Source organism: Chlorocebus sabaeus, chromosome 22, assembly GCF_047675955.1.
Source record: "Chlorocebus sabaeus isolate Y175 chromosome 22, mChlSab1.0.hap1, whole genome shotgun sequence".
NCBI classification, from domain to species: Eukaryota; Metazoa; Chordata; class Mammalia; order Primates; family Cercopithecidae; genus Chlorocebus; species Chlorocebus sabaeus.
The window spans coordinates 9,189,402-9,202,158 of record NC_132925.1 but is presented as its reverse complement, the minus strand read 5'-3'; the positions used below and the strand labels follow the sequence as shown (position 1 = coordinate 9,202,158).

At 32.6% G+C, this 12,757-nt stretch overlaps 1 protein-coding gene across 4 annotated transcripts in view; it reads right to left on the bottom strand.

Annotated features, from left to right (window-relative positions):
* The window catches only part of CADM2 (cell adhesion molecule 2), a 1,085,741-nt gene that overhangs the window by 966,742 nt on the left and 106,242 nt on the right, over nucleotides 1-12,757 (bottom strand). The window lies entirely within an intron of this gene.

The following is a 12,757-nucleotide window of genomic DNA, read 5'->3' as shown; positions in this document are numbered from 1 at the left end:
AATTCTTGTGACATTAAAGAAAAACATAAGGTTACGACCTGTGTATACTTGAACATACTCAATGGGGATACAGGCTATATTTTCCCCTAACAGATTGTAAAAGGCTCATTTTAAGAAAAAAAAGAAATAAAAGAAAGAAATAATGGGGCATTTCAGAAAACATCTATTCACTATGATCTTGTGAATGAAAGTTAGGAATGTAAAATTGGAAGACAGTTTCTGGGCTTTATGCAGATAAGATATCTGCATATGAAGGTCTTTATTTTGATGATTTTTGTAAAATTTTACATTGATGATGTAATGCTACAAAAGAGTCCTTACCCTGGCTTTATATATAACTAGATACAAATATATTCCAAAAGATGCTATGTTAATCCAAAATTAAACATATTTGCTTTGTTCTTAGCTCTGAAAAGCTGGTGGCTGATCCTAAATCAAATCACAACCTTCTAGCTATAGCAGGAACAGTTTATGTATATTAATGCCATGTACTTCAATATGATTTGTTTTGTGAGATGTCCAGGAACACAAAGGACTTGTTATTGGTTGATCACTAGATACAGATTTTCTGTTCTTTCTCTTTCTGCAAGACAACTTTTAAAAATAGGATCATTTAAAGAAAGGCAGTGATACAAAGCTGTAAAAATGCTTAGAGTTCAGTTACCAGTCATTTATCCCTTACTAAATGGCTTTCTCCCAGTAAAATCATGGGCACCATTATTTTGAGCCATATTTCCATATACATTACATGTATAATTTAATGAATGTAAATCTGCATTTAAAAAGTAAATATTGAAAACTCTCCATGGAGCAAAAAGTTATAAAGGTAATTTTAATTTATTTTTCTTGGCAGAGTTTGTGTGCACCAACCAAACACGAAGCCAAAATTTTAACTCTACACAACAGTAAGAAACAAGTTATGTAATATCAAACAGCTTAATTGTGCTTTACTAAAGAATGATATTTCATATGTAATTTGGCTTACTATTAACTTTCATTAGATAATAATTTATTTTATTAACAAAACCACAGCATAGCAATTGACAAAAAACTTTTTTTTATACAGTTTTATGTCAAAATCGAATTAAATATATATTCTCATTTACTTTTATTTGGAGAATGCATTTTAAGATGTTTAATGTAAAAATATGTAGTTAATAAGAAATTGTGACATTTTATATTAGAGATCTAGGGGTGCATTTCAAAAGAAGTAATAACTATTTAATATATACTTATTAAATAAAACGGTAGAAATGACATAATTTTGGCTTACAAGAATATAGTTAGCATCCTAAAATGAATGACCCACGCTTTTCAGGGCAACAGTGCACATACAAAATTACAAACACTAAGCAACTTAATACCTCAACATAACAGTTATGGTAGGGCTATATTAAAAAAGAGAGCTATCTGGATACAATATTGTTCAGTAAAGATAATTTATGACAATAAGAAAAAAATAAAAGTATTGCCTCATAAGTATCACTTATTATTAGATCCTTAGTCACCCTTTCCAATAAAAAAGTTTCTACTATAATAAAATGTTTTATAATATAGGAATATTGCAAACAAACCTCAACTAGTATTCACTAAATAGAGAGCAATAATTGCTTTTGACCTTCACTAGATACAACACATAACTTCCAGGTAAAGAGCACCTTGATCTGTTAATGATTTTGAGATATTCTCTAGCTTCCCTAGATAGAAGCAATATTAAAAGGCTTCGATTTGCTTTCTCAAGTTGTTTTGATTAAGGCATTCTCAGTCAAATGTATACAATGTATTATGAAATTGCTGGTATATATTATATTATTATTGTTATTGTTATTTTGAGATGGAGTCTCTCTCTGGTGCCCAGGCTGGAGTGCAATGACACAATCTTGGCTCACTGCAACCTCCGCTTCTTGGGTTCAAGCGATTCTCCTGCGTCAGCCTCCCAAGTAGTTGGGTTTGCAGGTGCCTGCCACCACGCCTTGTAATGTCTGTATTTATAGTAGAGATGGAGTTTCATCTTGTTGGCCAGGCTGGTCTCGAACTCCTGACTTGAGGTGATCCTTCTGCCTCGACCTCTCAAAGTGCCAGGATTATAGGCGTGAGCCACCGTGAACAGCCGAAAAGTATCTTTGGAAGTATATACTAATTTTATCAACAATACGGCCTGGTATGGTGGCTCACACCTGTAATCACAGCATTTTGGGAGGATAAAACAGGCAGATCACCTGAGATCAGGAGTTCGAGACCAGCCTGGCCAACATAGTGAAATCCGTCTCTACTAAAAATACAAAAATTAGCCAGGCGTGGTGGCAGGCACCTGTAACCCCAGCTACTCAGGAGGCTGAGGAAGGAGAATGGCTTGAACCCTGGAGGTGGAGGTTGCAGTGAGCTGAGACCATACCACTGCACTCATTCCAGCCCGGGTGACAGAGCGAGACTGCATCTCAACCCTCTCCCCACTCCCCAACACACACAATTTCTTTTTTATAGTTTGGTGGTTGGTAGCTCAGTGGCTAGAATCACATTTCTGACATTAAAATCCTGGCTGTATCACTAATGTGAACAAGTTATTTAACTTGTTAATGTCTTAATTTTCTCTTTAGTTATGCAGGGAGGATAATTATGAAAGATTAAATGAGGTAAGGCATGGAGAACATCAAAAATGTAGTTGGCACATGGTAACTACTTTTTTTTTTTTTTTTTTTTTTTTGAAGTTGGAGAATCTGGACATTTTCTTCCAAAAGACATACAGTTGTTTTCATTTGAACACTAATTGAACAATATGCTTTTCTTTTCCTGGTAAGCACTGCCACTATTATCATGGTAATTAAAGTACATTCCAACATGACTTTTAATGTAACTACATTTGAAATGTCTCAGTGTTGTTATCTAATGGAGTATATGAAAAAGTTATTGCTGGTGTGTAATAAACTCTCAATAATTTAATAAATTTTAATTCAATAGCTGTGCTGCATTTTAGGAGAATTAAATTAGCTCACTATCGCTTATTATGCTCTAATGTGACATTTTACCCCAGAGAAATAAATATTACTTTTTGTGAGATTCACTTGCAATATGGATTTAAATTCCTGATCAGAAATCAGTTCTAGTTTCTGACTCCTAAAATTTTACACATGCTTGTATTTACTACCAAATAAGGGAGATAGTAAAACAACAATAAGAACAAACAAACTGGGAATATTAAGTAAATGTAACCCACAAACAAGTTAAAATAGTCAATGGCATCCCTTCAATAGTTTTTCTTTACATTTTCTGGCAATGAATAATCTTTTTTATCTCTGGAATCCTCTATAAATGTGTACATTTTGTAAAGAAATTTCCACATTCTGCCTGCCTTATTTTACCATTTTAAATATGCCCCTCTTAAATGAAAGCTTCCTAATTGAAGGTAGTCATTTATTTTCACAACTTCCATGGCATACAGACCTCAATTATTTATAGAAGAAAATCTAAATGTAGCAAGTTATATCATTTCCAGGCTTTGTTAAATTTCTATAGGTTCAAATTATGTTTTATGAGCCCTTATGATATTTAAAAAAAAAAAAAAAAAAAAAAAACTGCTTGGACCTGATCGCTAAATTAGGTACATTTTAATGTTTGAGAGACACATGTCCCTCAGTAAAGTTCACACCATCATAAGTTCTGTATTCGTTGTCTCAAATACTGGCTATGACAATTTCTTCTCATTTGTTCATTTCCCTCCCTTCATGGGCTCTGCTTTTACAGTGTTCTTGGAGTGCAAAACCTTGCAAATATGAACAGCATCAGATTGTTTACTGAGCTATGCTAAACTGCATTTGGCTCCTAGTGGATGGAGTTATTCAAATTGTTCTGGATTTTTTTTTTTTTTTTTTTTTTTGAGAGGAATACCTCTGAGTGGGATTTTTTTTAATGGAAGGAAAGTTGACATGTATTCCATTTTTCTCATAATATAGAGGAGAAAAATCTCAATCCTGGAAATGTGACTTGGCCTACCTCAGGTTATTACTGACATACCTGAGAACCAAAATTAGGTTCCCTGGCTCCCTCTCCAATGCTGACACTTCTTCTTTTCCCAACAGACATTTAGTGAGGGAGATAGCTGGTTGATTTAAACAGAATTATCATGAAATACTTCCTCTTCTATAAGGCCCATTTTCTGCACCCCCAGGTTGCTACCTGAGGTTGCACATCCAAACTGTAGGAAGCTATTTAATTATTAATTCCACAGAAACATATTGAACACCAATTATGTACCAGACACTATTCTAGCTGCTTTGTATATGTCAGTGAAATAAAGTGATAAAAAACTGTCACATCTTCAAGTTTTTATTCTAATCAAGGAAGAAAATAAACAACATAAGAGAGGGAGAGAGTATCTTTTATTGTATTGGCAAGACAAGACTTTCAGGGAGACAAAAATAAGAACAGGAAAAAGGTGGAAGTGAGGTGGGAGAGTGATTTTCTCAATAATGAGTCAGGGTAAGCACCACTGAGAAGTTGAGATGTGAGCAAAGATTTGAAGGAGTTGTGGGAGTTAGCAATGCCAAAGTTGGGACGAATAGCATCGTAGGCAAAGGAAACAGACAGTACAAAGGCTCTAAGGCAGGAGAGTATGTGGAGGGTTTAAGGCAGAGTAAGACAGTTAATGTGGCTGGAGAGAAGTGGGAAGGAGTAGCAGAAAATGACGTGAAAGTGGTAACCAGAGCTCTGTTAAACAGAGCTGCACTGTTCAATATGGTAGTCACATATACTTACAGGGCCCTCAAAATGTGGCTAATGCAACTGAGAATTTTTTTAATTGTACATTACATTTAATTAATTTAAATATTAAAACTGAAGCCCTTTTGTCATAACAATAATGTGGATACACACTATTCTTGGTAGCCAATTCAGTTACTGAAACATTTTAAAATATATTTGCAAACATCTTGGGTATGTGAATCTTTCTCAACTGTTAATTTTTTGAATATAAATGTGAATCAAGTATTCCCACTAAAAATTTTGTGCCCAAATTGAGAGGTGCTGTCAGTGTGAAATACCCACTAGAATTTAGGATAAGTATGAAAAAAAATTCATTTTCAATTATGTATTGAAACGATCATACATTGGATAGATTGGTTTAAAGGAAATACATTATTAAGCATAACTTCATCTGTTTCTTTACACCTGTATTAATGTGACTACTAGAAAATATACCACTACATGTGTCTTTCATTATATTTCTATTAAAGCACAACAGGCCATTGTAAGAAAACTGTCTTTTGCTCTGAATGACATGGGGATTCATTAGAGGGTTTCCAGTGAAAGAACAGTAAGAGTTACGTTTTGGTTGTATCTTTTTAATAAATCCTTTTGAATAGCCATGATTTACAGCTTTCAAATCAATTAATATTTAGATAGATGTATACCCTATGTACATTGTAACATAAATAATGCATGATTTGGTTACTTAGAGAAGTGTACTTTATTGCCTTCCAATTATTATTAGAGTTTTTAGGTTCATCTACTGCAAAAGAAAAGATCACATAAAGTCTGTATATTATCTTACTGTAACTCACCTGAAACTGCACAATACTAACAAGTTGTATGCACTATCTCCAGAAACAAAACTCAACGCAGCTCAGGTCTTTATGTTAATTACTAAGTATCACATCAAATAAATGTCCATTTTGCCTCTGCAATCCATCTGTCAGAGAAGTTAATTTGGACACATTGCCACTATCATTTTAAATGTTCTCTACACTAGAGCTACATCAGACTTAAGAAGAAAGATAGTCAAAATAGACTCTTACAATGAAAAACAATTTTTTAAATGTTTAACCTAGGGAAAGAGAGGAGTTTAAGCCTAATGTTTTCTACAGCAATAGAATACTTATGAATTTCAAGGGTTAAATGTCCTGCAATGATTCAACAAACAACATGAAAAACTAATCCCAAATAATCACATGGATAAAAAAACCTCTGTATTTTTAAGGTAATCATTTTTAGAAGATTTTAAATGACAAAAATATTTCTCTGAAGTAGCTGTCAATAGTTTAAATGTCCTTATAATGCAATTTTAAAATTTTTATCTAAATTTAAATTCTTTTCTTTAAAAAGAAAAGAGGGTAGATGATTAATAGACAGGAAAAGAGACTATGTCTTTTAAATGTATTTCTGTTTTATGCACAAAGCCACTATTAGTGTTAATGGGAGTTAAACACATAAATCCATTGTGCATCAACAGAGGAGCGGAAACTATAATCTATAAAATGAATGAATTAAATCATTATGAGTAATTCTTTGGCACATGACCTCCTCTAAGTTCTATCAAGTACATAGTCTGACTTTTTGAAATGGCACTTAAAAAGGTTTTACACCCTAATTGAACAGCCATTCACTGGGCTTATTTTTCACTTAGATCTCTCCTAATACCTGTGAAGTAGGGTTTTTAAAATAGGAGACTGGCTGTTAAAAGCAATAATTTCTCATCAGAGAATATTTAATAAGTGGAAGCTATTAGCAAACCAAAGGACACAAAACAGATTAATCTCTTAACAATATGTCCTTTTGGGGTTATAACTTGTTCCACTTTCAGAGGAAATTTTTCTGACAGTTTTAAGTATGGATTTACATTTAATATCATTTCTTCATAATACATGAGAAAAGAACGTTTAATTTTATTCATAATAATTATTAAATCTGATTTCATAATAATAACCAAATGATTATTTGGAAATAATCATTTAATAATTCAAGATTATGCAGTTTGCATAATAATTAACTTCTTACAGATTGTGATATATTTTTGGTTTGAAGATGATGCTATGAAAGCTAATTTTATTACTGTTATAGTTTATCATTTTACATATATATATTTGTATATTGTTATTGTATAGAAGAAAATATTATCCTATTCCCTATGACTGTGGTGATAAAAATCACAACCAGAATGACCTTGTGGATAGAGTGATAGTTTTGAATTAAACATGTTTTTGCTTCACACATCATAGCTTTCACAAAGAATCATACACAATAGCTAACAAAGGTAGTTGGATTCTGTCGCTTTTATTTTCAGTTAAATCTATGATAATCGAGGCTCAATTCTTATTTACCTTTACAAATTTGAGCAGTTATTTTGGTTTAACTATCCACTCTCCCTTTTAAAAATATATATTGCCATTATTCAAAGATCTTAAAATTTAATGATACTATATTCATTAAGATGAAACAAACTCAAGACCACCTGTGAAGTCATGTATGCAAAATATTTTAATAAATGAATTCTCGAGGTCGTATTTTATAAAGGGAACCTAGAGTGAAACACAAGGTTTCTGATACTGGCACCTTACAATTTGGTGACACTACCTGTAAATTAATACTAAGGTTTTTCCACCCCTTTATCCTGAGCAAAATCGACTGTAGAAAGAATTTAGTTAAACGCACAGGGTAAAACAAAACAAAACAAAACAAAAAAACACATGCTTCTCGGCCACATTTTAAAACCACTTGTCCTGACAACTATCCCTGAAGCAAATCTTTCCTTTCTCCCTCTCCCATTTTTCTCTGTCTTCCTTCCTACATCTCCCTCTCTCATTTATTTATTTTCTTTTTCCTTCTGTCTTCCCTTCATTCCCTCCCATCTTACCTATATACTTTACTTTTAAATAATCCTATCAATACATATATTTTCTACTTTATAAGCAAAAGCTTTTACGAAGTATTTTAATATTTGTTAATTATTTAACATTTCTTAGGGAGAATATACTTTATGCTAGTCACTATACAAGACATTATAAGTATTTTATTTATGTATGTATTTTTTATTTATTTATTTATTTATTTATTTATTTATTTATCTATTTATTTATTGGGATGGAGTCTCGCTGTGTCGCCCAGGCTGGAGTGAGTGGCGCCATCTTGGCTCTCACTGCAAGCTCCGCCCCCCGGGTTCCCACCATTCTCCTGCCTCAGCCTCCCGAGCAGCTGGGACCACAGGCGCCGCCACCACGCCCGGCTAATTTTTTGTATTATTAATAGAGACATTTCACCATGTTAACCAGGATGGTCTCGATTTCTTGACCTTGTTATCTACCCGCCTCGGCCTTCCAAAGTGCTGTAATTACAAGCGTGATCCACCGCTCCTGGCCTGAATTATTCAAAAAATGTTAAATTATGCCATACTTATGGCATTAGCCTTAGGAATTTACCATCAATTACAGGAAGTAGCATAGTTCCTTTTTTGGTTCTATTTAACTTTATTTCATTTTATAGCTTCAGGATATAGTGACAAAAGACCATTTTCTACAAACATAGAGGCAAATTTTTTATTTGAAAACTGAAATCCTTAAAAAGGTAATCTAGAATTTGTTTATCCTTAAGTTTAAGTGTTTAACAGATAACAAATGCACATTTAATGGTCTAAACAAATAATCCCAGGCAATCTATAGGAGTGGAATCTAGTCTTTCCATAACAATAATTTGATATAAAGTATAGCTATGCTTCACATTTTGGAATTTGTGCTAAATAAATAAAAAGATAATTTCACACTAATTTTCTCTAGTTTGTTCACATTTCACATTAAACTATTTAGGCATATGTTTAAAAATTAACAATTTTAGCCCACGTAATCGCCACATTTTGAGATAAAGGGCATCTCTTAACTGGGAAAAGAAAAAAGTGCCAGTAGATAAAATCAGATAGGATGTATCACGAAAAAAATGTAGTAAAATGTCAGTATGGAACATGTTATGAACATTTATGTAGCTAAAATATTTTTAGAAAAAATTTTGCTTATTGAAAATAAAAATACAAAAATTTTGAAGAAGTTGAACAGAAAACACAATGCGATTGCATGAGAATACTGTTATCAGGGATGTACGAAATTATTAAAGTTGGCCAAAAAGTGCCCCAAAAACGTAATGATAAAAAACAAAGTTCCTCTAAGGAATAGCAACACATATCTCAGATTATAGCAGGCATCATCTAATTTAAGATAATCACATCAGCTTCTTTAGAAACACTCATAGTTAAAGAAATAAAACAGTGGTAATATTTGTATCATGTCTAGACATTAAGAAAAATGGTATGTAGTTCACACATTCATGTTATTTTTTACTCCCAGTCTTTACAGAGCATTTTTAATCAAAGATAATATTGATATTTACTTATTTGATACAGCTACTGTTTATTGATAGTTAATACATGGCAAATTACAAATATTGATGAAAACTAAAAGTAAATATTCTAATTCAGATATGATTTTCCCACTCTTTCCTCAAAATTATTATCAAAGGGAAATTTTGGTGCTACCAGAAAACTTAAAACACCTAATAGGGAAAATATTTCATGTTTAGCTTATGCTTAAAGGATGATGTCCTGACTCCTGTACCAAAAAAGGTTTGAATTGGTTATTAATACTTAAGGTATTATATTTTTTATTACACATGTATATTATGCAATAGTACTTTTTGACAAAAATATTAATTTTGTGTGGTTTTTGGCAAAAATATTATTTTTGACAGAAATGATTTTTTAAATGAACAAATAATTGCAATGACCCTAAATTGTAGTCAAGTCACAAATATTATAATTCTATAATTATAATTAAGGGAATAACAAAGCTAAAATACTGAACTTTAAATTTACAGTATCAAATCTTTTTTTTTTTTCTCTCTCTCTCTTTTCCATTATTCTTCCCCATGGGAAACATCCAAGTTTTGCCCACAGTAATTTAGAAGCACTGGTCCTGAAATAGAGGGGAAAGGCATCAACGGCCATAATTGAGCTATTCACTCAGCTTTCCTTTGAGAGCATATTTGATTGGCATAACATAAAAATAGAATACACATTTAGAAATAGACTTAAAATTGTTCTCGAAATGGGGACTAAATGGTTCATGAGACTGATGAGACAAAGTTTCTATTACTCCAAATCACTGGCTTCAGTCCAGCTTACATGAAAATGACTAATTCATTACCATAGAACAATCTTCAGAAAATGATGCGGTATACTAAGTTAGTATCTCCATATGAAGAGTTATTTGAAGAAATGCTAGGTACAAAAACCAAAAGCAAAATAAATAAATAAATAAATAAATAAAAATAAAAATAAATGCTAGATACAAAAACCAAAAGCAAAATAAGTAAACAATAAATAAAAATAAAAAAAATAAAAAATAAAAAATTAAATAAATAAATAAAAAATAAAGAGTTATTTGAACAAATGCTAGGTACAAAAACCAAAAGCTAAATAAATAAATAATAAATAAATAAATAAAAAACAAAACAAAACAAAACAAAAAAGCGTACTTTAAGCATATATTCTGTATCTTATAGATGTTCTCAAAGCATTTTATATATTTGTGATTAGAAAGTCATTTTGCCCTGACCACTTATACAAACGGTTCCTGAGGCTCCATTACATCAGGAGTTGTGTGGAAGATTATAGATCTGACCGTGCTGGAGAACATACTGCTGAACATTTTTCTCAATGTACTGTTCGACTAAATAGGCCATTGGGATTATTTCCTCTTTCCTTAGTGTTCTAAGTCCCAACTTTTTTTTCCCAGTTCAAACTTCAATCTCAGAATTCAACTTAACATACGGAGCTCTCCAAACCATGGAGATGCTTGGAGAGTTTTGTTTAGAGAGGGGATCAATGGGAAAATCGATATTCCTGCCCCAAGTTTTCCATTGTTAAACTGCCAGAAAAATGTTATAATTGAAGGCTTGCTCAACATCAGGACATGGAAATTATTCTCTAAAGTCTGCTTTAAAAATAGTGTCTAGAGAAACAGAAAATATATGTGTGTATGTGTGTGTGTATATATATATATATATTTTGAGCTTCTTTATGTTTTTCCCTATGGGAGTTTGCTGACCAGCATAAATTCTCTCTATCCCTGTCCATACTTCTCCAAAAATGAAGAAAGGAAAAGGAAACGCACACAATTCTCAAGAGGACATTTGTTGGTATAAATGGTTAAATAGTCCCCAACTATGTCAGATTGCCTTGTATACAAAGGCGACCCAAATGTATTTTATTTGCTTCTCACTTTGTTGAATGACTAAATGTTTTTTTAAATAAAGAAACAATGTAAATAAGTATTTCAAAAATAAAAGGCAGCTTAGATCAATTCTATCCACAATGCAGGAACTGGTTTCCCTAGAAGAGAACTAATCCCTTGGTACAAACACCCAAAGAAGATAGTAAGTAAAAATGGAAATCCATCGACAAGCTTCAAGAAGAAAAATACAGCAAAGAAGACTCATTTGTAATTGAGCATTAATGATACTTTGCAGAGGTAACAATAGTTACTTAAAATAAAATAAAAGTGTCCTACTGTGTTCCCAGATAGCATACTGTTCCCAATTCTATGGGTAAAACTGTTAAAGGACTCCCTTTCTTAACATGTTGTTCATAAAAGCAGAGAATTATGAATGTATTTCATAACCTTCCAAGCACAAATAAAATAAATGTTCCCATTAAAACTTTTACTATAAGAACTTTCACATTACAATAAAAAGCCAACACATTTCTTGTTTCTCCTTTGAAAAGTATAGCTGTAGAATGCATTATGACAAAACTATACACACACACAAACACACACACACTTTAATTAGATGTGTATTACTTCCAAAAATCATAAGCAGCGCCAATATTATTAGTTGTACTTTCCTAAAACAAGCCACACTTTTACAAAATATTTAATATTATGAACATTCAGAGATAAACTGCTGTTGGGAAAATTCAAGCAAATAAATCCAGTCAATACACCAGTATAGTATAACTTTAAAAAATAGAGTGTTTTGAACAAAAAATTTTAAAGCCTACTTAACTTACTAACCTAGATCAAATGATTAATATATTATCCTGAATCTCAAAATGATACAAACATAGCCCTATGGAAATGAAAAACAAATCTCCCGCCCCAGCACTGCAAGTTCTCAAGGAAATGAGAGGGATAAGAGGTAAAAAGAAAGGACAAGAGTGGAATGTCGTAAGAATGAATGGCTTAGTCTAGAAAATACACCTCAAGGTAAAAATAGGTTAAGGAAGTTTACAGACTATTTACAAAGAGGATTTACATTGAAAGCAGGAAATAAATATCAATAGTTTAAAAACTAATAAACAAATGTATCCAATTTGGCTTAACTAGTCTTTGAAGAACTAATGAGATTTGACCAAGGCAGCAGTGAGGTAGTGGGAGATGAGAGTAGACAGCAGGGGAGAAGCGTGTTTTTGGTGGGATGACAGTCCAGTCAGAAGAGCATTCAGTAGCCTATTGATGATACATACTTATCCATGTACATGCCTCACACGTTTGTGTGTGTGTGTGTGTGCAGGTGCACATTGGGTGGTTGTAGGGCAAAGGAGGTGAGGCTGAAAAGATTTGTGGTGCCATGTCATAAAGTCAAAACATCATTCAACAGTTTGAACCCCCAATAGTTCCCAAATATGACTGAATATCATTATCACTTTGGGGATTTTTTTTTAAATGTTGATTCCAGCATTTTACCCCTAGTTGGGGAATCAATATCGGTCCCTCCACCATCTCTCATGGTAGGCCAGATTTGGCAACAACTGCTACAGCCCATCAGCAATAGAAAACCAAGAATATTTTGACATACCCTTTCCTGGTAACTCTGCTTCTCCGCCTGTGCCTCAGGAACAACCCCCTTTGTCTCCCAGCATTCAAAATTACGATGAAGACACCCTCGTCTGAATTTACTTTCCAGACTACCCTACCTGAAGTAGGTTGCTCTGTGTCTCTTACAC